Genomic DNA, 25,781 nt, shown 5'->3' with positions numbered 1-25,781 from the left:
CTAGCCTCGGACAAGGGCAGCCGACCCCGAGGGATTTCCGTCTCGCCCGAGGCCCCCCTTTAACGGCGGACACATCTCCGGCTCGCCCGAGGCCTTGCCTTCGCTAAGAAGCAACCCTGACTAAATCGCCGCACCGACCGACCGAGTCGCAGGAACATTTAACGCAAAGGTGGCCTGACACCTTTATCCTGACGCGCGCCCCCCGGCAGAGCCGAAGTGACCGCCGTCACTTCGCCGCACCACTGACCGGTCTGACAGAAGGACAGTGCCGCCTGCGCCACTCCGACTGCAGTGCCACTTGACAGAGTGAGACTGACAGGCAGTCAGGCCCTGCCAAAGGCGCCATAGGAAACTCCGCTCCGCCCGACCCAGGGCTCGGACTCGGGCTAAGACCCGGAAGACGGCGAACTCCGCTCCGCCCGACCCAGGGCTCGGACTCGGGCTAAGACCCGGAAGACGGCGAACTCCGCTCCGCCCGACCCTAGGGCTCGGACTCGGGCTAAGACCCGGAAGACGGCGAACTCCGCTCCGCTCGACCCCAGGGCTCGGACTCGGGCTAAGACCCGGAAGACGGCGAACTCCGCTCCGCCCGACCCAGGGCTCGGACTCGGGCTAAGACCCGGAAGACGACGAACTCCGCTTCACCCGACCCCAGGGCTCGGACTCCGCCCTGGCCTCTGCCGAACGACCTCCGCCTCGCCCGACCCAGGGGCTCGGGCTCGGCCTCGGCAATGGAAGACAGACTCGACCCCAGCTTTGGAGGAGCCCCCACGTCGCCCGACCTAGGGCACAGGCCCGCCACGTCAATAGGGAGCGCCATCATCACTCTACCCCGAGCCGACTCGGGCCGCAGAGAACAAGACCGGTGTCCCATCTGGCTAGCTCCGCCAGATAGGCAATGATGGCGCCCCGTGTGCCCTGTGACGACGGCGGCTCTCAGCTCCCTTACGGAAGCAGGGGGACGTCAGCAAAGACTCGACCGCTCCGACAGCTGTCCCTCCGCCAAGCTCCGTTGCTCCTCCGACAGCCACGACATCACACCAACAGGGTGCCAAGATCTCTCCGGCTGCCACATTGGCATGTACTTAGGGCGCTAGCTCTCCCTCCGCTAGACACGTAGCACTCTGCTGCACCCCCATTGTACATCTGGATCCTCTCCTTACGACTATAAAAGGAAGGACCAGGGCCTTCTTAGAGAAGGTTGGCCGCGCGGGATCGAGGACGGGATAAGCGCTCTCTTGGGGCCGCTCGCTTCCCTCACCCGCGTGGACGCTTGTAACCCCCTACTGCAAGCGCACCCGACCTGGGCGCGGGACGAACACGAAGGCCGCGGGATTTCCACCTCTCTCACGCCCGTCTCCGGCCACCTCGCCTTCCCCCCTTCGCGCTCGCCCACGCGCTCGACCCATCTGGGCTGGGGCACGCGGCACACTCACTCGTCGGCTTAGTGACCCCCCGGTCTCGAAACGCCGACACTTTTACAAAGGAACTACCACGTAATGTGATAGAAATCGCATCGAGAGAGATGGGTATGAGATCCGTATAAGTTTCCATGGTGGAAACCCAGTCTATGTGATCGGAGATCCCGTGAATTAGGTCCTAGGAAGAACAAGCCATTGGTGAACTGAGGAGAGTAACCTTTGACCCTCTCTAAGTAAAGATGCAATACTCTCAAATGTTGTAAGGCGGGTTGGCTTTGTGCCTTAATGTGTTTTGTTGGCTTTTATTAGTGAAGATGTTGTCCTGCATAACATTCTTGAAAGAACACACCTATATGAGTTAGACTATCTAACGTCACAGTCTATGAGATCTGGGTGATCTCTAGTAAACTCATGAAGAGACCTTGGAGTACGACGTATATGCTCCACTCGAGAAGGGGACTACTGGTAGCTAGGTACTGGTTATGGCTTTAAGTGAAACCCATTCACACAAAACTTGCAATTCAAGGCATAATCCATTGTCCAAGTTGTGGGTTGGTGTAGCTTGGAGTTCTAGGCGGAAGTTCAACTTAACAGTCTCTGCTGAAACACTAGTATATTAAACATTAGTGAACAGTGGCAAAACCGCAGATGGGCATTTGAGATTTGGTGGGGGGGGATTATTGGATTTATGGGCTAGGCCCAATTAAGAAATCCAATTAAATCCTAGAAAAATCTCAAAAGCCCATGTATGGGTATGGCTAGGGAATGGTGCAACAATTAGTACCATATTGCTAGTCCAAGTGGAGTGGAACTAGTTTAAATATTGAGGCTACACTGACTCACCAAGTCATGGATGAGAGGAGAGAGTGTGGAGAACCACACGCGCGCGCTCGTTCGGCGGGGCGAAGGGCGCGGGCGCACGACATGCGCGTGAATGGTCCGCCGAAATCCGGCTCCTCGCCTTGCGGGGGCGCGACTTCCTTTTGCCGTTTTATTTTTTGGTTGCTTGGCTGTTAAGTTTAGAATCCTAACCGATCGCTATAAGGATCTGAACGGAACCCGAGTCTTTCGCGTGCAGATCGGATTGCGGATAGTTATCGGTTCACGGACTCGGCCCTATATAAGGCGCCTGGCAGCCAGCGTCAAACCCATCCCAACACAAGTTAGGTTTTCGCCTCTGCTCACAACTGCGCTGCCATCGTAGCTTCTTCATCCCGACCGCCGACGTGCATCTGCGTTCGGGAGAGCAGGTCTCCGGAACCCTTTGTTTTTGAGATCCTGCACCGGGAGAGGGCGAATAAGGTTTTTAGGAAGCGTTCTCACGCGACTACTCGCGATTTTGTCGTCGACCCTGCTGATTCGACTTCATCGGCCCTGCTGCTTCGACTTCATCAGCCCCGCTGCTTCGACGTCGTCGACCCTGCTGCTTCCAACCCGCGTCGTCTACCAGTATGTCTAATCAGTATGCATCTTGTGATTTGACGGTTATGATTTATATTCGGAATTTGATCTAAAAAATGTCTAATATTTCAACATCATCTCCTCCTACCTCGACCCGCCTTGCTCACCCGCAATGGCCATTTCTTTGTTGCACGGGTGAGCAGCTCATGTTGAGCTCGCAGTGGATCTGATGGCTTTGTGGCGATCTCTTGCAGGCAGTGGCAGAATCAGGCCAAGAGCATCAGGCATCGGGGCAAGATCGCTAGAGGCCCAGAGCCGGTTAGGTGAGCGTGAGCCGTGGTTGGCGTGGCAGGCAGGCGTGGTAGGTAGCTACGCGTTAGGCAGGTGCTACAGTGGTCCTCTTCAGCTTCTTCGGATCCCTCCTCGAGTGGCCAAGTCCGAGGCGGTGCCTCCCTCCCTCCCCAAAACCTTTCAGCCAACTCACCTCGTTCACAGAGGTTAGAGTCACTTCTGTAGAATCAAAGAAACAACAGTAGACCCACCCAAGGAGAGCAGGGGACAAAGAACAGGTTTCTGGTCGGATTCCTGCTTCTCTATCCTTTCGGTTCATGGATTCTCGCTCGCTTTGTTTTAAATTTGGAGACTACATGCTCCTTCCATAATATGCTGCTGAACCAGATTTTGTCTTTGACATTCTATTTTTTTCTGCATTATTTACTGTCGTATATGCATCTGACTGTATCTGATTTTTAGTAATTTCAAATAACTGTCAGTTGGTTGATGGCATTGGAGGTTATGGGTAATCATGTTGGCGTTACAGTTGGTGGTGCGAATGGGCATTAGTAGATGTGGACACAGTCGTTTCTGATTCTCTACTTTTTACGCATACTTATCCATTCTCTAATTTGCAGGAGAGCATGACACTCAATCCAACTTGCTTCACTCGTGATGAAAACCAACAAGATGCAATATGCCAGGAACATAAAAGAACAAACACAGGTCCAGTGCTGTTAAAACTGAGCAGTGCCTGGCAACGCTGCTTGAGATCAAATAAGGCATGTACGCTCACGTATTATGGAATCAGGGTCGCCTAAAGATGCCCATGCAGGATCTGAGGACAATTGTGTGCAAGGGGAGAATGGTACATTATCATCGCACGATCACTTTAATTGGTACATGTATTCTTATCATTATAAAAAAGGGACTGCATAAACAACACTTCTTTCTGTCACAAGTTTTCTTTTTTTTTGAAAAAAAACTTCTCTCTCATGGGTGGACCCCCAAGTTATCGTGTGTGGCAGTCTTGTACTTAACACTAGATTATCTTTATGTGGCAAAATTTGCAGTTAGAGTTACTAATTAATCTTCTTAGCCTGGTAAGCCATGAATTCTTATGCGCTGGGATGACGGCCATTGCTGCTGTTGTGTGAGTGTTCTCGAACAAGATGTATGTAGATGAGTAGCACATCCGGTGGTGCAATGACCAGGTGTACTACCTCGCTGATGAGCCCGGGGTGCACTTCATTTGACAGCCCAACCAAGAGTCATCGGTACTCACCATGTCGCGCGCGTTCGACGACTACTATATCAAGGATTATGACGTCATCTCGGCGCCGGAGGTGACATAGAGGATGACCGACAACAATGACTACTCGTCATCGTCGGGGTAGCTTTTGTGTCGGTCTGCCTTTAATTCTCTTCGTAAACACACATTTGCCTTTTTGTTTAAGCAAGCGTGTATGGTGGTGCGTGCCTGATGACGAACGATGTACGACGGAACTTCTATCGACAGATGTGGCACGTGCTCTATGATAGTTGCCTAGAGGGGGGTGAATAGGGCGAAACTGAAATTTACAAATATAAACACAACTACAAGCCGGGTTAGCGTTAGAAATAAAAACGAGTCCGCGAGAGAGGGTGAAAACAAATCGCAAGTGAATAATGAAGTGAGACACGTGGATTTGTTTTACCGAGGTTCGGTTCTCTCAAACCTACTCCCCGTTGAGGAGGCCACAAAGGCCGGGTCTCTTTCAACCCTTCCCTCTCTCAAACGGTCCCTCGGACCGAGTGAGCTTCTCTTCTCAAATCAAAACCGGGAACAAAACTTCCCCGCAAGGGCCACCACACAATTGGTGCCTCTTGCCTTGATTACAATGGAGTTGTGATCTCAAGAACAAGTGAGAAAGAAAAGAAGCAATCCAAGCGCAAGAGCTCAAATGAACACGGCAAATCACTCTCACTAGTCACTAGGGCTTTGTGTGGAATTGGAGAGGATTTGATCTCTTTAGTGTGTCTAGAATTGAATGCTAGAGCTCTTGTAGTAGTTGAGAAGTGGAAAACTTGGATGCAATGAATGGTGGGGTGGTTGGGGTATTTATAGCCCCAACCACCAAACTTGACCGTTGGCTGGAGGCGTCTGCCCGATGGCGCACCGGACAGTCCGGTGCCCCTGCCACGTCATCACTGCCGTTGGATTCTGACCGTTGGAGCTTCTGACTTGTGGGCCCGCCTGGGTGTCCGGTGCACACCGGACAGGTACTGTTTGATGTCCGGTGTGCCAGCATGGGCGATTCTGACTTCTGCGCGCGCAGAGGGCGCATTAAATGCGCGGCAGAGAGCCGTTGGCGCGGAGATGACCGTTGCTCCGCTGGTACACCGGACAGTCCGGTGCACACCGGACAGTCCGGTGAATTTTAGCGGAGCGGCTGCCACGCGAACCCGAGGCTGGTGAGTTCCGGAGACCGCGCTTCCTTGGAGCACCGGACATGTCCGGTGCACACCGGACAGTCCGGTGAATTATAGCGCGCCGGCTTCCGAGAATTCCCGAGAGTGAAGAGTTGGAGTCTGAGTCCCCTGGTGCACCGGACAGATACTGTTCACTGTCCGGTGGCACACCGGACAGTCCGGTGCGCCAGACCAGGGGTGCCTTCGGTTGCCCCTTTGCTCCTTTATTGAATCCAAAACTTGGTCTTTTTATTGGCTGAGTGTGAACCTTTTACACCTGTATAATCTATACACTTGGGCAAACTAGTTAGTCCAAATATTTGTGTTGGGCAATTCAATCACCAAAATTATTTAGGACTTAGGTGTAAGCCTAATTCCCTTTCAATCTCCCCCTTTTTGGTGATTGATGCCAACACAAACCAAAGCAAATATAGAAGTGCATAATTGAACTAGTTTGCATAATGTAAGTGTAAAGGTTGCTTGGAATTTAGCCAATATAACTACTTACAAGATATGCATGGAATGTTTCTTTCTTATATAACATTTTGGACCACGTTCGCACCACGAGTTTTGTTTTTGCAAATTCTTTTTGTAAATCCATTTCAAAGATCTTTTGCAAATAGTCAAAGGTAAATGAATAAGAGTTTGTAAAGCATTTTCAAGATTTGAAATTTTCTCCCCCTGTTTCAAATGCTTTTCTTTTGACTTAACAAAACTCCCCCTAAAAGAGATCCACCTCTTAGTGTTCAAGAGGGTTTTGATATACCATTTTTGAAATACTACTTTCTCCCCCTTTTTGAACACACTAAGTTTTTGAATTTGGTGGTGGTGGTGCGGTCCTTTTGCTTTGGGCTCATTTCTCCCCCTTTTTGGCATGAATCGCCAAAAACGGAATCATTAGAGCCCTCTAAGTAATTTCTTCCCCTTTGGTCATAAGTAAATGAGTTAAGATTATACCAAAGACGAAATCCTCATTTCTCCCCCAAAGAATAGAGAGATGCTTGGAGTGATGGCGAAGGATGAGTTACGGAGTGGAAGCCTTTGTCTTCGCCGAAGACTCCAATTCCCTTTCAATATACCTGTGACTTGGTTTGAATTTAGACTTGAAAACACATTAGTCATAGTATATAAAAGAGATATGATCAAAGGTATTCAAATGAGCTATGTGTGCAAGCTAGCAAAAGAAATTTCTAGAATCAAGAATATTGAGCTCATGCCTAAGTCTGGTAAAAGATTGTTCATCAAGAGGCTTGGTAAAGATATCGGCTAATTGATCTTTAGTGTTGATGTAAGAAATCTCGATATCTCCCTTTTGTTGGTGATCCCTAAGAAAATGATACCGAATGGCTATGTGCTTAGTGCGGCTATGCTCGACGGGATTGTCGGCCATTTTGATTGCACTCTCATTATCACATAACAAAGGGACTTTGGTTAATTTGTAACCGTAGTCCCGCAGGGTTTGCCTCATCCAAAGCAATTGCGCGCAACAATGTCCTGCGGCAATGTACTCGGCTTCGGCGGTGGAAAGAGCGACCGAATTTTGCTTCTTTGAAGCCCAAGACACCAAGGATCTTCCCAAGAACTGGCAAGTCCCCGATGTGCTCTTCCTATTAATTTTGCACCCCGCCCAATCGGCATCCGAATAACCAATCAAATCAAATGTGGATCCCCGAGGGTACCAAAGCCCAAACTTAGGTGTATAAGCCAAATATCTCAAGATTCGTTTTACGGCCGTAAGGTGTGATTCCTTAGGGTCGGATTGGAATCTTGCACACATGCAAACGGAAAGCATAATGTCCGGTCGAGATGCACATAAATAAAGCAATGAACCAATCATCGACCGGTATACCTTTTGATCCACGGACTTACCTCCCGTGTCGAGGTCGAGATGCCCATTAGTTCCCATGGGTGTCTTGATGGGTTTGGCATCCTTCATCCCAAACTTGGTTAGAATGTCTTGAGTGTACTTCGTTTGGCTGATGAAGGTGCCCTCTTTGAGTTGCTTGACTTGGAATCCTAGAAAATACTTCAACTCCCCCATCATTGACATCTCGAATTTCTGTGTCATGATCCTACTAAACTCTTCACATGTAGACTCGTTAGTAGACCCAAATATAATATCATCAACATAAATTTGGCATACAAACAAGTCATTTTTAAGAGTTTTAGTAAAGAGTGTAGGATCGGCCTTGCCGACTTTGAAGTCATTAGCAATAAGGAAATCTCTTAGGCATTCATACCATGCTCTTGGGGCTTGCTTGAGCCCATAAAGCGCCTTAGAGAGCCTATAAACATGGTTAGGGTACTCACTGTCTTCAAAGCCGGGAGGTTGCTCAACATAGACCTCTTCCTTGATCGGTCCATTTAGGAAGGCACTTTTCACGTCCATTTGATAAAGCTTAAAGCCATGGTAAGTAGCATAGGCTAATAATATGCGAATTGACTCAAGCCTAGCTACGGGTGCATAGGTTTCACCGAAATCCAAACCTTCGACTTAGGAGTATCCTTTGGCCACAAGTCGAGCTTTGTTCCTTGTCACCACACCATGCTCGTCTTGCTTGTTGCGGAAGACCCATTTGGTTCCTACAACATTTTGGTTAGGACGTGGAACTAAATGCCATACCTCGTTCCTTGTGAAATTGTTGAGCTCCTCTTGCATTGCCATCACCCAATCCGAATCTTGAAGTGCTTCCTCTACCCTGTGTGGCTCAATAGAGGAAACAAAAGAGTAATGTTCACAAAAATGTGCAACACGAGATCGAGTGGTTACCCCCTTATGAATGTCGCCGAGAATGGTGTCGACGGGGTGATCTCGTTGTATTGCTTGGTGGACTCTTGGGTGTGGCGGTCTTGGTTCTTCCTCATCCTCCTTTTCTTGATCATTTGCATCTCCCCCTTGATCATTGCCATCATCTTGAGGTGGCTCATTTTCTTGATTTTGCCTTTCATCATCTTGAGCCTCATCCTCATTTTGAGTTGGTGGAGATGCTTGCATGGAGGAGGATGGTTGATCTTGTGCATTTGGAGGCTCTTTGGATTCCTTAGGACACACATCCCCAATGGACATGTTCCTTAGCGCGATGCATGGAGCCTCTTCATTACCTATCTCATCAAGATCAACTTGCTCTACTTGAGAGCCGTTAGTTTCATCAAACACAACGTCACATGAGACTTCAACTAGTCCAGTGGACTTGTTAAAGACCCTATATGCCCTTGTGTTTGAGTCATAACCAAGTAAAAAGCCTTCTACAGTTTTAGGAGCAAATTTAGATTTTCTACCTCTTTTAACAAGAATAAAGCATTTGCTACCAAAAACTCTAAAATATGAAATGTTGGGCTTTTTACCGGTTAGGAGTTCATAGGATGTCTTCTTGAGGATTCGGTGAAGATATAACCGATTGATGGCGTAGCAGGCGGTGTTGACCGCTTCGGCCCAAAACCGGTCCGGTGTCTTGTACTCATCAAGCATGGTTCTTGCCATGTCCAAAAGAGTTTGATTCTTCCTCTCCACTACACCATTTTGTTGAGGTGTGTAGGGAGAAGAGAACTCATGCTTGATGCCCTCCTCCTCAAGGAAGCCTTCAATTTGAGAGTTCTTGAACTCCGTCCCGTTGTCGCTTCTAATTTTCTTGATCCTCAAGCCGAACTCATTTTGAGCCCGTCTCAAGAATCCCTTTAAGGTCTCTTGGGTTTGAGATTTTTCCTGCAAAAAGAATACCCAAGTGAAGCGAGAATAATCATCCACTATTACAAGACAATACTTACTCCCGCCGATGCTTATGTAAGCAATCGGGCCGAATAGATCCATGTGGAGTAGCTCAAGCGGCCTGTCGGTCGTCATGATGTTCTTGTGTGGATGATGGACTCCAACTTGCTTCCCCGCCTGGCATGCGCTACAAATCCTGTCTTTCTCAAAATGAACATTTGTTAATCCTAAAATGTGCTCTCCCTTTAGAAGCTTATGAAGATTCTTCATCCCAACATGGGCTAGTCGGCGGTGCCAGAGCCAACCCATGTTAGTCTTAGCAATTAAGCATGTGTCGAGCTCAGCTCTATCAAAATCTACTAAGTATAGCTGACCCTCTAACATACCCTTAAATGCTATTGAATCATCACTTCTTCTAAAGACAGTGACACCTACATCAGTAAAAAGACAGTTGTAGCCCATTTGACATAATTGTGAAACAGAAAGCAAGTTGTAATCTAAAGAATCTACAAGAAAAACATTGGAAATAGAATGGTCAGGAGATATAGCAATTTTACCCAATCCTTTGACCAAACCTTGATTTCCATCCCCGAATGTGATAGCTCGTTGGGGATCTTGGTTTTTCTCATATGAGGAGAACATCCTTTTCTCCCCGGTCATGTGGTTTGTGCACCCGCTGTCGAGTATCCAACTTGAGCCCCCGGATGCATAAACCTACAAAACAAATTTAGTTCTTGACTTTAGGTACCCAAACTGTTTTGGGTCCTTTGGCATTAGAAACAAGAACTTTGGGTACCCAAACACAAGTCTTGGAGCCCTTGTGTTTGCCCCCAACAAACTTGGCAACGACCTTGCCGGATTTGTTAGTCAAAACATAAGAAGCATCAAAAGTTTTAAATGAAATAGCATGATCATTTGATGCACTAGGAGTTTTCTTTCTAGGCAACTTGGCATGGGTTGGTTGCCTAGAACTAGATGTCTCACCCTTATACATATAAGCATGATTAGGGCCAGAGTGAGACTTCCTAGAATGAATCTTTCTAATTTTGCTCTCAGGATAGCCGGCAGGGTACAAAATGTAACCCTCGTTATCCTGAGGCATGGGAGCCTTGCCCTTAACAAAGTTAGATAAGTTCCTTGGAGGGGCATTAAGTTTGACATTGTCTCCCCTTTGGAAGCCAATGCCATCCTTGATGCCAGGGCGTCTCCCATTATAGAGCATACTTCTAGCAAATTTAAATTTTTCATTTTCTAAGTTATGCTCGGCAATTTTAGCATCTAGTTTTGCTATATGATCATTTTGTTGTTTAATTAAAACCATATGATCATGAATAGCATCAATATCAACATTTCTACATCTAGTACAAATAGTGACATGCTCAATGGTAGATGTAGATGGTTTGCAAGAATTAAGTTCAACAATCTTAGCATGAAGTATATCATTCTTATCTCTAAGATCGGCAATTGTAATTTTGCAAACATCAAAATCTTTAGCCTTAGCAATCAAATTTTCATTCTCTAATCTAAGGCTAGCAAGAGAAATGTTTAATTCTTCAATCCTAGCAAGCAAATCATCATTATTATCTCTAGGATTGGGAATTGAAACATTACAAACATGAGAATCAACCTTAGCACTTAAAATAGCATTTTCATTTCTAAGGTTGTCAATCATCTCACGACAAGTGCTTAGCTCACTAGATAATTTTTCACATTTCTCAATTTCAAGAGCATAAGCCTTCTTAACCTTAACATGTTTTTTGTTTTCTTTAATTAGACAATCCTCTTGGGAATCCAAAAGGTCATCCTTTTCATGAATAGCGCTAACCAATTCATTCAATTTTTCCTTTTGAGCTACGTTAAGGTTGGCAAAGAGGGAACACAAATTATCTTCCTCATCACTAGCATTGTCATCACTAGAGGATTCATATTTAGTGGAGGATTTAGATTTAACCTTCTTTTTGCCGTCCTTTGCCATGAGGCACTTGTGGCCGATGTTTGGGAAGAGGAGTCCCTTGGTGACGGCGATGTTGGCGGCGTCCTCGTCGTCGGAGGAGTCGCTTGAGCTCTCGTCGGAATCCCATTCCCGACAAACATGGGCATCGCCGCCCTTCTTTTTGTAGTACCTCTTCTTCTCCTTTCTTCTCCCCTTCTTGTCGTCGCCTCGGTCACTGTCACTAGATATAGGACATTTAGCAATAAAATGACCGGGCTTACCACATTTGTAGCAAACCTTCTTGGAGCGGGACTTGTAGTCTTTCCCCCTCCTTTGTTTGAGGATTTGGCGGAAGCTCTTGATGACGAGCGCCATCTCCTCATTGTCAAGCTTGGAGGCGTCGATTGGTTGTCGACTTGGTGTAGACTCCTCCTTCTTCTCCTCCGTTGCTTTGAATGCAACGGGTTGAGCTTCGGATGTGGTGGCATCATGAGAGCACCTAGAGGGGGGGGGTGAATAGGTGATCCTGTAAAAACTTCAAACTTAAGCCACAAAAACTTGTTAAGTGTTAGCACGATTATTGCCAAGTGGCTAAGGTGAAGTCTCAACAAAACACAGTACCACAAGAGAATCAAGCACAGAGTGACACAGTGGTTTTATCCCGTGGTTCGGCCAAGACCAACGCTTGCCTACTCCACGTTGTGGCATCCCAACGGACGAGGGTTGCAATCAACCCCTCTCAAGCGGTCCAAAGACCCACTTGAATACCACGGTGTTTTGTTTTCCTTTCACTATCCCGTTTGCAAGGAATCTCCACAAATTGGAGTCTCTTGCCCTTACAAGTATATGATCACAAATGAAACACAGAGTAAGGGAGGGAAGCAACACACACAAATCCACAGCAAAAGCGCACACACACGGCCAAGAATCGAGCTCACAAGACTATCTCAGAGTTCTCACTTAGAACAGAGCTCGAATCACTTAGAAACACAAACGAATGCGCAGAGACTTAGTGTGGATGATCAAGAATGCTCAAAGGTTGCTTGTGTATCTCCTCCATGCGCCTAGGGGCTCCTTTTATAGCCCCAAGGCAGCTAGGAGCCGTTGAGAGCAAATCCGGAAGGCCATCCTTGCCTTCTGTCGTCGGGGGCACCGGATAGTCCGGTGCACACCGGACACTGTCCGGTGCCCGATTTGTTTCCTTAAACGGCGAAGACGACCGTTGCAGACCGTTGGCAGATCTGGCGCTGTTGGCGCACCGGACATGTCCGGTGCACACCGGACAGTCCGGTGCCGTCTTCCGACCGTTGGCTCGGCCACGTGTCCCGCGCGGATTGCGCGGCCGACCGTTGGCCCTGGCCGACCGTTGGCTCACCGGACAGTCCGGTGCACACCGGACAGTCCGGTGAATTTTAGCCGTACGCCGCCGGCCAATTTCCCGAGAGCGGCCAGTTCGAGTCGCGCCAGCCTGGCGCACCGGACACTGTCCGGTGCACACCGGACAGTCCGGTGCTCCAGACCGAGCTGGGTCTTGACAGCACACAGCCAAGTCCCTTCTCCTTTTCTCTATTCTTCTTCTTTCTGTTTCTAACACTTAGACAAATATATTAGTACTTAAAACCAATGTACTAAGGCTTAGAAACATACCTTTACTTCATGATTTTCACCTTGTTCATCCATGTACATAAATTCACATTTAGGCCCTTGTGTTTGCACTCAATCACCAAAATACTTAGAAATGGCCCAAGGGCACATTTCCCTTTCAATCTCCCCCTTTTTGGTGATTTATGCCAACACAATATAAAGCAACTAGAACAAGTGCAAAATCACTTTAAACAAAAACTCAAATTGGTTTTATTCAATTTTGGCATATATGGATCATCCTTTGCCACCACTTGGTTTGTTTTTGCAAATCAAACTCAAATCTCTATCTCTAAGTCAAACACACATGTTGAAGTATAAAGAGAGTCATTCCAAAAGAGATTGATCAAAGATTTCAAAAACTCCCCCTTTTTCTCATAATCAACACTTCTCCCCACAAGAAGCCAACTTTTGAAAATAGAGACAATAAGAGACAATAAAAGCTTTTGACAAAACAAAAACTCTAGAGACAATAAGAGACAATAAAAGCTTTTGACAAAACAAAAACTCTATTCTACTATTTTCAAAATCTCTCAAGTGGTAGCTGATCCATTTATCACTTTGGTCTTTATTTTCTCCCCCTTTGGCATCAAGCACCAAAACGGGATCAATCTTGGCCCGTTAACCCCATTGCCTCACTAAAGTCTTCAATTAAGAGCAAATGGCAATAAGATTTCATGAGATGAACTTGGAATTAGTTACCCTCTCATCGGAGTGCAGTGGAAGTCTTTCATGGTCCAAGTCCACCTTTTCCCTTTCAATCCTCCTTCGAGACTAAATTATCAAACTCAAGCACATGGTTAGTCTCAAAGGGTCAAGTTGTAACACATCTCCCCCTAAACATGTGCATCACTTTGCAACGGACTTGTGAGGTCCAGGGAGTGTTTGTACAACTTGAGCACCACAATAAGCAACAAAATGCAAAAAGGAACATGATCAAAAGCATAAGTACATGTATGCTACAATTCAATCCAGGTTCCGCGAATCTATGACATTTAGCTCACTACGCAACCTGCAAAAGGTCTTCTCATCTAGAGGCTTAGTGAAGATATCGGCTAGCTGGTTCTCGGTGCTAACATGAAACACTTCGATATCTCCCTTTTGCTGGTGGTCTCTCAAAAAGTGATGCCGGATGTCTATGTGCTTTGTGCGGCTGTGTTCAACAGGATTCTCCGCCATGCGGATAGCACTCTCATTGTCACATAGGAGTGGGACTTTGCTCAGATTGTAGCCAAAGTCCCTGAGGGTTTGCCTCATCTAAAGTAGTTGCGCGCAACACTGTCCTGCGGCAACATACTCGGCCTCAGCGGTGGATAGGGCAACGGAAGTTTGTTTCTTAGAGTTCCATGACACCAGGGACCTTCCTAAGAATTGGCACGTCCCCGATGTACTCTTCCTATCGACCTTACATCCAGCATAGTCGGAGTCTGAGTATCCAACTAAGTCAAAGGTAGACCCCTTTGGATACCAGAGCCCGAAGCAAGGCGTAGCAACCAAATATCTAAGAATTCGCTTCACCGCCACTAAGTGACACTCCTTAGGATCGGATTGAAATCTAGCACACATGCATACGCTAAGCATAATATCCGGTCTACTAGCACATAAGTAAAGCAAAGAACCTATCATTGACCGGTATGCTTTTTGATCAACGGACTTACCTCCTTTGTTGAGGTCGGTGTGTCCGTCGGTCCCCATCGGAGTCTTTGCGGGCTTGGCGTCCTTCATCCCAAACCGCTTTAGCAGATCTTGCGTGTACTTCGTTTGGGAGATGAAGGTGCCGTCCTTGAGTTGCTTCACTTGGAACCCAAGGAAGTAGTTCAACTCGCCCATCATCGACATCTCGAATTTCTGCGTCATCACCCTGCTAAACTCTTCACAAGACTTTTGGTTAGTAGAACCAAATATTATGTCATCGACATAAATTTGGCACACAAACAAATCACCATTACAAGTCTTAGTAAAAAGAGTTGGATCGGCTTTCCCAACCTTGAAAGCATTAGCAATTAAGAAATCTCTAAGGCATTCATACCATGCTCTTGGGGCTTGCTTAAGTCCATAGAGCGCCTTAGAGAGCTTACACACATGGTCGGGGTACCGTTCATCCTCGAAGCCAGGGGGTTGCTCCACATACACCTCCTCCTTGATTGGCCCATTGAGGAAAGCGCTCTTCACATCCATTTGGAACAACCTGAAAGAATGGTGAGCGGCATATGCTAGCAAGATTCGAATTGACTCTAGCCTAGCCACAGGAGCAAAAGTATCCTCAAAATCCAAACCTGCGACTTGGGCATAACCTTTTGCCACAAGTCGAGCCTTGTTCCTCGTCACCACCCCGTGCTCGTCCTGTTTGTTGCGGAACACCCACTTGGTTCCCACAACATTTTGCTTTGGACGAGGCACCAGTGTCCAAACTTCATTGCGCTTGAAGTTGTTTAACTCCTCTTGCATGGCCAACACCCAGTCCGGATCTAGCAAGGCCTCTTCTACCCTGAAAGGCTCAATAGAAGAGACAAAGGAGTAATGTTCACAAAAATTGACTAATCGAGATCGAGTAGTTACTCCCTTGCTAATGTCACCCAGAATTTGGTCGACGGGATGATCCCTTTGAATCATCGCTCGAACTTGAGTTGGAGGTGCCGGTTGCGCTTCTTCCTCTATCACTTGATCACCTTGTGCTCCCCCTTGATCAAGCGCCTCCACTTGAGGTACCTGTTTGTCATCTTTGGTTGGGGATTGCACCATAGTTGAGGAAGAAGGTTGATCTCGTTCATCTTGTTCCTGTGGCCGTACTTCTCCAATCGCCATGGTCCGTATAGCGGCCGTCGGAACATCTTCTTCATCTACATCATCACAATCAACAACTTGCTCTCTTGGAGAGCCATTAGTCTCATCAAATACAACGTCGCTAGAGACTTCAACCAAACCCGATGATTTGTTGAAGACTCTATACGCCTTTGTATTTGAGTCATAACCTAATAAAAACCCTTCTACAGCTTTGGGAGCAAACTTAGAATTTCTACCCTTCTTTACTAGAATGTAGCATTTACTCCCAAATACACGAAAGTACGATACATTGGGTTTGTTACCGGTTAGTAGCTCATACGACGTCTTCTTGAGGAGGCGATGAAGGTAGACCCTGTTGATGGCGTGGCACGCCGTGTTCACGGCTTCCGTCCAAAAGCACTCGGGGGTCTTGAACTCTCCTAGCATCGTCCTCGCCATGTCGATGAGCGTCCTGTTCTTTCTCTCTACCACACCATTTTGCTGTGGTGTGTAGGGAGCGGAGAACTCGTGCTTGATCCCTTCTTCTTCAAGGAACTCCTCCACTTGAAGGTTCTTGAACTCGGACCCGTTGTCGCTCCTTATCTTCTTCACTTTGAGCTCAAACTCATTTTGAGCTCTCCTGAGGAAGCATTTGAGAGTCCCTTGGGTTTCGGATTTTTCCTGCAAAAAGAACACCCAAGTGAAGCGGGAAAAGTCATCAACAATAACTAAACCATACTTACTCCCTCCTATGCTTAGATAGGCGACGGGTCCGAAAAGGTCCATATGCAGCAGCTCCAGGGGTCTTGAAGTGGTCATCACGTTCTTGCCGTGATGCGCTCCTCCCACTTGTTTACCTACTTGACAAGCTGCACAAGGTCTATCTTTTTCGAAATGCACGTTAGTCAAACCTATCACGTGTTCTCCCTTTAGAAGCTTTTGAAGGTTCTTCATCCCCACATGTGCCAAGCGGCGATGCCACAGCCAGCCCATGCTAGTCTTAGCTATTAAGCATGCATCTAGACCGGCCTCTTCTTTTGCAAAATCAACTAAATAAAGTTTGCCGTCTAATACACCCTTAAAAGCTAGTGAACCATCACTTCTTCTAAAGACAGACACATCTACATTTGTAAATAAACAATTATATCCCATTTGACATAATTGACTGACAGATAGCAAATTATATCCAAGACTCTCCACTAAGAATACATTTGATATAGAATGCTCATTTGAAATTGCAATTTTACCTAGCCCTTTTACCTTGCCTTGATTCCCATCACCGAATATAATTGAATCTTGGGAATCCTTATTTTTGACGTAGGAGGTGAACATCTTCTTCTCCCCCGTCATATGGTTTGTGCATCCGCTGTCAATAATCCAGCTTGAACCCCCGGATGCATAAACCTGCAAGGCAAATTTAGGCTTGGGTCTTAGGTACCCAACTCATGTTGGGTCCTGCAAGGTTAGCACAAATGTCCTTAGGGACCCAAATGCAAGTCCTGTCTCCCTTGCATTTTGCCCCTAACTTCCTAGCAACTATTTTCCTATCCTTTCTACAAATAGCAAAGGAAGTGTTTAAAGCACAATAAATTATAGAAGGTTCATTCACTACTTTCCTAGGAGCATGAATAACATTCTTTCTAGGCACATGAGCAATATTTCTCCTAGGCATATCCCTATCATGCTTATAAGAAGAACTAGAGGCAAACATGGCATGAGAATCATAAACATGTGAATCAAAATCATTATAAGCATTTCTAGCATTTCTCCTATCATAATACATAAAAGCATGGTTCTTTTTAGCATTACTAGCCATAGGGGCCTTCCCTTTCTCCTTGACGAAGATGGGAGCCTTATGGCTTGTTAAGTTCTTAGCCTCTCTCTTGAAGCCGAGACCATCCTTAATTGAGGGGTGTCTACCAACCGTATAGGCATCCCTTGCAAATTTTATTTTATCAACTTCATTCTTGCTAGTCTTAAGTTGGGCATTAAGACTAGCCACTTCCTTATTTAATTTGGAAATTAAAACTAGATGTTCACTACAGGCATCAACATCGAAATCCTTACACCTAGTGCAAATCTTAACATGTTCTACACAAGAATTAGATTTATTTGCTACTTCTAACTTAGCATTTAAATCATTGTTAACACCTTGTAAAGTAGAAATGGTTTCATGACAAGTAGATAGTTCATAAGAAAGCATTTCATTTCTTTTTACTTCTAAACCATATGATTTTTGTGCCTCTACAAATTTATCATGTTCATCATACAATAAATCCTCCTGCTTTTCTAAAAGCCTATCCTTTTCATTCAATGCATCAATCAATTCATTGATTTTATCTATCTTAGATCTATCTAAGCCCTTGAACAAGCATGAATAATCTATGTCATCATCACTAGACTCACTATCACTAGAAGAAGCATAAGTGGAGTCTTGAGTACTCACCTTCTTCTCCCTTGCCATAAGACATGTGAGACGCTCGTTGGGGAAGAGGGTTGATTTGTTGAAGGCGGTGGCGGCGAGTCCTTCATTGTCGGAGTCGGACGAGGAGCAATCCGAGTCCCACTCCTTGCCTAGATGCGCCTCGCCCTTTGCCTTCTTGTAATGCTTCTTCTTTTCCCTCTTGTTCCCCTTTTCCTGGTCACTATCATTATCAGGACAGTTAGCAATAAAATGACCAAGCTTACCGCATTTGAAGCATGATCGCTTCCCCTTGGTCTTAGTCTTGCTCGGCTGTCCATTGCGACCCTTTAGCACCGTCTTGAATCTCTTGATGATGAGAGCCATCTCTTCATCGTTGAGTCCGGCCGCCTCAATTTGTGCCACCTTGCTAGGTAGCGCCTCCTTGCTTCGTGTTGCCTTGAGAGCGAGAGGTTGCGGCTCGTTGATCGGACCATTCAAGGCGTCGTCCACATATCTCGCCTCCTTGATCATCATTCGCCCGCTAACAAATTTCCCAAGAACTTCTTCGGGCGACATCTTGGTGTACCTGGGATTTTCACGTATATTGTTCACCAAGTGAGGATCAAGAACGGTAAATGACCTTAGCATTAGGCGGACGACGTCGTGGTCCGTCCATCGCGTGCTCCCGTAGCTTCTTATCTTGTTGATAAGGGTCTTGAGCCGATTGTATGTTTGCGTTGGCTCCTCGCCCCTTATCATTGCGAACCGTCCAAGCTCGCCCTCCACCAACTCCATCTTGGTGAGTAAGGTGACATCGTTCCCCTCATGAGAAATTTTGAGGGTGTCCCAGATTTGCTTGGCGTTATCCAAGCCGCTCACCTTATGGTATTCATTCCTGCACAAGGAAGCTAGAAGAACAGTAGTAGCTTGTGCATTCTTATGAATTTGTTCATTAATGAACATGGGACTATCCGAACTATCAAAATGCATTCCACTCTCTACAATCTCCCATATACTAGGATGGAGAGAGAATAGGTGACTACGCATTTTGTGGCTCCAAAATCCGTAGTCCTCTCCATCAAAGTGTGGGGGCTTGCCGAGTGGAATGGAGAGCAAATGAGAATGTGAACTTTGCGGAATACGAGAGTAATCAAAAGAAAAGTTCGAATTAACCGGTTTTCTTCTCTCGTAGTCGTTGTGGTCCTCGTCCTTTTGGGAAGAAGTAGACTCGTCGCTGTCGTAGTAGACGATCTCCTTGATGCGTCTGGTCTTCTTCTTCTTCCCTTCCTTCCGTCTTTGGCCCGAGCCGGAGTCGGTAGGCTTATCGTCCTTCGGCTCGTTGACGAAGGATTCCTTCTCTTTGTCGTTGATCACTATACCCTTCCCCTTAGGATCCATCTCTTCGGGCGGTTAGTCCCTTTGTGAAGAGAACGGCTCTGATACCAATTGAGAGCACCTAGAGGGGGGGGGGGGTGAATAGGTGATCCTGTAAAAACTTCAAACTTAAGCCACAAAAACTTGTTAAGTGTTAGCACGATTATTGCCAAGTGGCTAAGGTGAAGTCTCAACAAAACACAGTACCACAAGAGAATCAAGCACAGAGTGACACAGTGGTTTTATCCCGTGGTTCGGCCAAGACCAACGCTTGCCTACTCCACGTTGTGGCGTCCCAACGGACGAGGGTTGCAATCAACCCCTCTCAAGCGGTCCAAAGACCCACTTGAATACCACGGTGTTTTGTTTTCCTTTCACTATCCCGTTTGCAAGGAATCTCCACAAATTGGAGTCTCTTGCCCTTACAAGTATATGATCACAAATGAAACACAGAGTAAGGGAGGGAAGCAACACACACAAATCCACAGCAAAAGCGCACACACACGGCCAAGAATCGAGCTCACAAGACTATCTCAGAGTTCTCACTTAGAACAGAGCTCGAATCACTTAGAAACACAAACGAATGCGCAGAGACTTAGTGTGGATGATCAAGAATGCTCAAAGGTTGCTTGTGTATCTCCTCCATGCGCCTAGGGGCTCCTTTTATAGCCCCAAGGCAGCTAGGAGCCGTTGAGAGCAAATCCGGAAGGCCATCCTTGCCTTCTGTCGTCGGGGGCACCGGACAGTCCGGTGCACACCGGACACTGTCCGGTGCCCGATTTGTTTCCTTAAACGGCGAAGACGACCGTTGCAGACCGTTGGCAGATCTGGCGCTGTTGGCGCACCGGACATGTCCGGTGCACACCGGACAGTCCGGTGCCGTCTTCCGACCGTTGGCTCGGCCACGTGTCCCGCGCGGATTGCGCGGCCGACCGTTGGCCCTGGCCGACCGTTGGCTCACCGGACAGTCCGGTGCACACCGGACAGTCCGGTGAATTTTAGCCGTACGCCGCCGGCCAATTTCCCGAGAGCGGCCAGTTCGAGTCGCGCCAGCCTGGCGCACCGGACACTGTCCGGTGCACACCGGACAGTCCGGTGCTCCAGACCGAGCTGGGTCTTGACAGCACACAGCCAAGTCCCTTCTCCTTTTCTCTATTCTTCTTCTTTCTGTTTCTAACACTTAGACAAATATATTAGTACTTAAAACCAATGTACTAAGGCTTAGAAACATACCTTTACTTCATGATTTTCACCTTGTTCATCCATGTACATAAATTCACATTTAGGCCCTTGTGTTTGCACTCAATCACCAAAATACTTAGAAATGGCCCAAGGGCACATTTCTCTTTCACATCATCAAGCTCGTTGATCTTCCTCGAGCCTTCGATCATGCATTCAAAGCTCACAAAATTCCCGATAACTTCCTCGGGGGTCATTTTGGTATATCTAGGATTACCACGGATTAATTGAACTTGAGTAGGGTTAAGGAAAATAAGTGATCTTAGAATAACCTTAACCACCTCGTGGTCATCCCACTTTACGCTCCCGAGGTTGCGCGCTTGGTTCACCAAGGTCTTGAGCCGATTGTACATGTGTTGTGGCTCCTCCCCTTTGCGAAGCCGGAACCGACCGAGCTCCCCCTCAATCGTTTCCCGCTTGGTGATCTTGGTGAGCTCATCACCTTCATGCGCGGTCTTGAGTAAATCCCAAATCTCCTTGGCGCTCTTCAACCCTTGTACTTTGTTATACTCCTCTCTACTTAGAGAGGCGAGGAGTATTGTAGTAGCTTGAGAGTTGAAGTGCTCGATTTGGGCCACCTCATCCTCATCATAATCCTCATCCCCTACGGATGGTACCTGCGCACCAAACTCAACAACATCCCATATGCTTTTGTGGAGCGAGGTTAGATGAAATCGCATTAAATCGCTCCACCTAGCGTAATCTTCACCATCAAAAGTTGGTGGTTTGCCTAATGGGACGGAAAGTAAAGGTGTATGTTTGGAAATGCGAGGGTAGCGTAGGGGGATCTTACTATACTTCTTGCGCTCTTGGCGCTTAGAAGTGACGGAGGGCGCATCGGAGTCGGAGGTAGAAGTTGATGAAGTGTCGGTCTCGTAGTAGACCACCTTCCTCATCCTCTTGTGCTTGTCGCCTTTCCGATGCGGCTTGTGGGAAGAAGATTTTTCCTTCTTCTCTTTGTGGTGAGAAGAAGATTTCTTCTCCTTCCCTTTGTTGGAGGAGCTCTTCTTCTTCTCCCTCCTTTTGGTGCGGGACTCTTCCGACGAAGTGCTCCCGTGGCTTGTAGTGGGCTTTTCGCCGGTCTCCATCTCCTTCTTGGCGTGATCTCCCGACATCACTTCGAGCGGTTAGGCTCTAATGAAGCACCGGGCTCTGATACCAATTGATAGTCGCCTAGAGGGGGGGTGAATAGGGCGAAACTGAAATTTACAAATATAAACACAACTACAAGCCGGGTTAGCGTTAGAAATATAAACGAGTCCGCGAGAGAGGGCGCAAAACAAATCCCAAGCGAATAAGCAAGTGAGACACGGAGATTTGTTTTACCGAGGTTCGGTTCTTGCAAACCTACTCCCCGTTGAGGAGGCCACAAAGGCCGGGTCTCTTTCAACCCTTCCCTCTCTCAAACGGTCCCTCGGACCGAGTGAGCTTCTCTTCTCAAATCAAAGCCGGGAACAAAACTTCCCCGCAAGGGCCACCACACAATTGGTGCCTCTTGCCTTGATTACAATGGAGTTGTGATCTCAAGAACAAGTGAGAAAGAAAAGAAGCAATCCAAGCGCAAGAGCTCAAATGAACACGGCAAATCACTCTCACTAGTCACTAGGGCTTTGTGTGGAATTGGAGAGGATTTGATCTCTTTAGTGTGTCTAGAATTGAATGCTAGAGCTCTTGTAGTAGTTGAGAAGTGGAAAACTTGGATGCAATGAATGGTGGGGTGGTTGGGGTATTTATAGCCCCAACCACCAAACTTGACCGTTGGCTGGAGGCGTCTGCCCGATGGCGCACCGGACAGTCCGGTGCACACCGGACAGTCCGGTGCCCCTGCCACGTCATCACTGCCGTTGGATTCTGACCGTTGGAGCTTCTGACTTGTGGGCCCGCCTGGGTGTCCGGTGCACACCGGACAGGTACTGTTTGATGTCCGGTGTGCCAGCATGGGCGATTCTGACTTCTGCGCGCGCAGAGGGCGCATTAAATGCGCGGCAGAGAGCCGTTGGCGCGGAGATGACCGTTGCTCCGCTGGTACACCGGACAGTCCGGTGCACACCGGACAGTCCGGTGAATTTTAGCGGAGCGGCTGCCACGCGAACCCGAGGCTGGTGAGTTCCGGAGACCGCGCTTCCTTGGAGCACCGGACATGTCCGGTGCACACCGGACAGTCCGGTGAATTATAGTGCGCCGGCTTCCGAGAATTCCCGAGAGTGAAGAGTTGGAGTCTGAGTCCCCTGGTGCACCGGACAGATACTGTTCACTGTCCGGTGGCGCACCGGACTGCAGGGGTGCCTTCGGTTGCCCCTTTGCTCCTTTATTGAATCCAAAACTTGGTCTTTTTATTGGCTGAGTGTGAACCTTTTACACCTGTATAATCTATACACTTGGGCAAACTAGTTAGTCCAAATATTTGTGTTGGGCAATTCAATCACCAAAATTATTTAGGACTTAGGTGTAAGCCTAATTCCCTTTCAGTTCTGCCCCCCACACCCCGTGCCAAGGGCAAGGGCGCCGATTTGGCAAAGTCCACCAAGGTTTCCAAGACCGGCGCCAAATCTGAGGCTGCCGTCGCGGCTGGGAAGGCGAAGAAACTGCCGGCGGCGAATTCGACCGCGGATGCCGGTGCCAAGCCAACCAAATCAGGCAAGAAGGCGCCGGTTCTTGCCGACGCCAAGGCAAAAGCCAATGCGACCGTCGTCAGCAAGGAGGAGTCGGCGGCGGAGGTGGGGGTTGAGGAGGACGTGGTGTTGACCAACTAGGCAGAGGAAGGCACTGACGACCTCATCTCTGACTTCCGAGACCTGCCTAGTCAGCTGCAGGAGACGCCGATGCTGGACCTAGCGCGCCTCTCGCAACACTCCAAGGCGTACCTGTCCGCGGTGAACGCCGGGATCGCTGATGGCGTGCGCCCGATCCTCGGTGGCCACCTCCGCGGCATCAGTGGCGGTGCTGCTGTTGCTGTCGCTCTTCATGCTCACCGCGCTGGTGCGGCGCATGGGCCCGTACCTGCCGCTTCTCCACCGCGCGCTGCTGCTGGCGCAGGCGTACCTCGCAATCTACTTCGCGACGCTCGAGCTCACCGCGACCGCCATGGGGCTGGAGCCGCTGCACTTCATCCACGCGGCCTCCCCCACCGCCTACGCCTGGACGCAGGCCACACAGTCACTCAGCTTCATGGCCTACCTCGTGCTCTAGATGGTGGACCTCGTCGCCGTCTTCTCGGGCACCGCCTCCCCCGAGGACGACGGCAACGGGACGCCGCCAAGGCCCTCGGGCTCGCGTAGATGGTGGTCGACCTCGCCGCCGGCGTGCACTACTACGCCGCCGTCTTCCACCGCGCCCCGGCAGGGGCCGCGCCCCGCGCCAAATGGCGCATGTACGCCGTGTACGCGGCCTGCTTCGCAATCGTGTGCGCCTGCACGCGCGCCGAGAGGAGGAAGAAGGCATACCTCGCGGGCACCGACCGCGCCGCCGAGGAGTGGAAGAAGAGCTGAGCTGTTCGCGTCGGGAACAGAGAGAGGGAACTTCTCTAGGACAAAAAAAATCCCAATACGGTGGTCGGTGGAAGCCCAATTGTCCATGTGCGTGAACGTAACCCAGAATTTAGGAAGAAAAAGGAGGGTATAAAAGTAAAAGAATACGACAACAAGTTGTGATTTTCCTTTTTTTCTTCCCTTTTCTACATTTATTATTTATATAACATGTTCCCCTTAAATGCATCAATAGAGTGTTTGGCCGAGGAAAGAGGTTGTCCATCATTTTCTTACTCCTCATCTTGCTCATCAACCATGGTTGTTCTTTTTTCCTACTTTTCGCGCTCGCGCAGTTCGACTACCTCATCCCACCGATGGGGATGGACAAATGCAGCGCGAATGGACAAGTGTAGCGTGAACAAGGTGGACAGCGACAACGTACACAAGGCGGGCATGGTGATGAACGGGTTGTCCATCAGTGTGTACGCATCAGAGACGTTGGGGTGTGCGGCGGCCATGTCCACAGACGGTTGATGAGCAAGATGCTCGGGCGCAATGGGGATTCACCGCTGATCAGGTTCGGCACATACACATGCGGCGCGTGCGCCGTGTCGGGCACGCTCAAGTGGGACATGGCCACTGTCATGGAGTACAAGGGCCTACCTCTGCAGCAGGTCGTCGACTACTATGTCAGGGACATGGCCACTGTCATGGAGTACAAGGGCCTACCTCTACAGCAGGTCGTCGACTACTATGTCAGGGGCACGATGCAGAATATCCGAAGTCAACTATTATCAATAATTAGCCGATATAAACTATTTACAAATCTTTACTAATGTTTACAAAATAGCATATCCCTATATCATTGTTTTTGAGGAAAACATGGCGTATTAGTATTGACACATCGCGTATCCATAGGAAATCTCGTAATTGATTAATAACATCTTGTTGACCACAGGTGTAGCTATTAGACAATATATGGGTTTGATATATGAACATTTATGGTGTTTAGTTGCTTCTTCTACTTTGTTCTAATTGATGAATAAAAAATGAATGGGTCTTTCCTCCTTGTCCTCCTGTCGTGAGAGCACATCTCATGAAGTGATCCAAAATTAATTACTACTAATGATTTTATCAGCGGTGTTCATGTACCTTTGCAACGCACGGGCAACTAACTAGTAGTACAATACTTGCAAAATGTAAATTCTGCATAATTTTGATGGGTTGTACAGTACAACTTATTTCACGGTTACTCTTCTGTTCTTTTTGGGTTCAAATTGTAATTAAGACTGAGATGAAGTCTACTGTCTCATGCCAAAGAGCCACTGCTGTTTGAGGTACAGCTGGTGAAAGTCCTATGATTTTGCATTCTTAGCTTTAAGGTGCATCTCCATATTTGCAGCCTACTGTTGGCACACTAATTTTGAAGGGATATTTATTAATTTTTCTGTTTGTTATATATGTTTTATATCCACAAACATTCTTTAGATTTTATAGCCTTTTTAACATCTAGATTCTAAGAATGTGCTCAGTATGCTTTACGTGCACACAATAGCCCAAGAAAATATAGCAAGGAGATAAATGTCCCAGAAGAAAATAGATAAATTAACAGGCGGTTAGAACCTTTTATCAAAGAAGTTTTGGTCCTTGTATTCAATGTAATAACGACTAACATTATTTTAGCCTCACGATTTTCTTTAATGGTCTA

General features: G+C 47.7%; 1 pseudogene; it reads left to right on the top strand.

Moving 5' to 3' along the window:
* Positions 1-2,994: 2,994 nt before the first annotated feature.
* On the top strand, positions 2,995-24,094 carry LOC103634456 (uncharacterized; annotated as a pseudogene).
* Positions 24,095-25,781: the final 1,687 nt, after the last annotated feature.

Source organism: Zea mays, chromosome 7, assembly GCF_902167145.1.
Source record: "Zea mays cultivar B73 chromosome 7, Zm-B73-REFERENCE-NAM-5.0, whole genome shotgun sequence".
NCBI classification, from domain to species: Eukaryota; Viridiplantae; Streptophyta; class Magnoliopsida; order Poales; family Poaceae; genus Zea; species Zea mays.
This window is presented reverse-complemented; position numbering and strand designations above follow the sequence as displayed.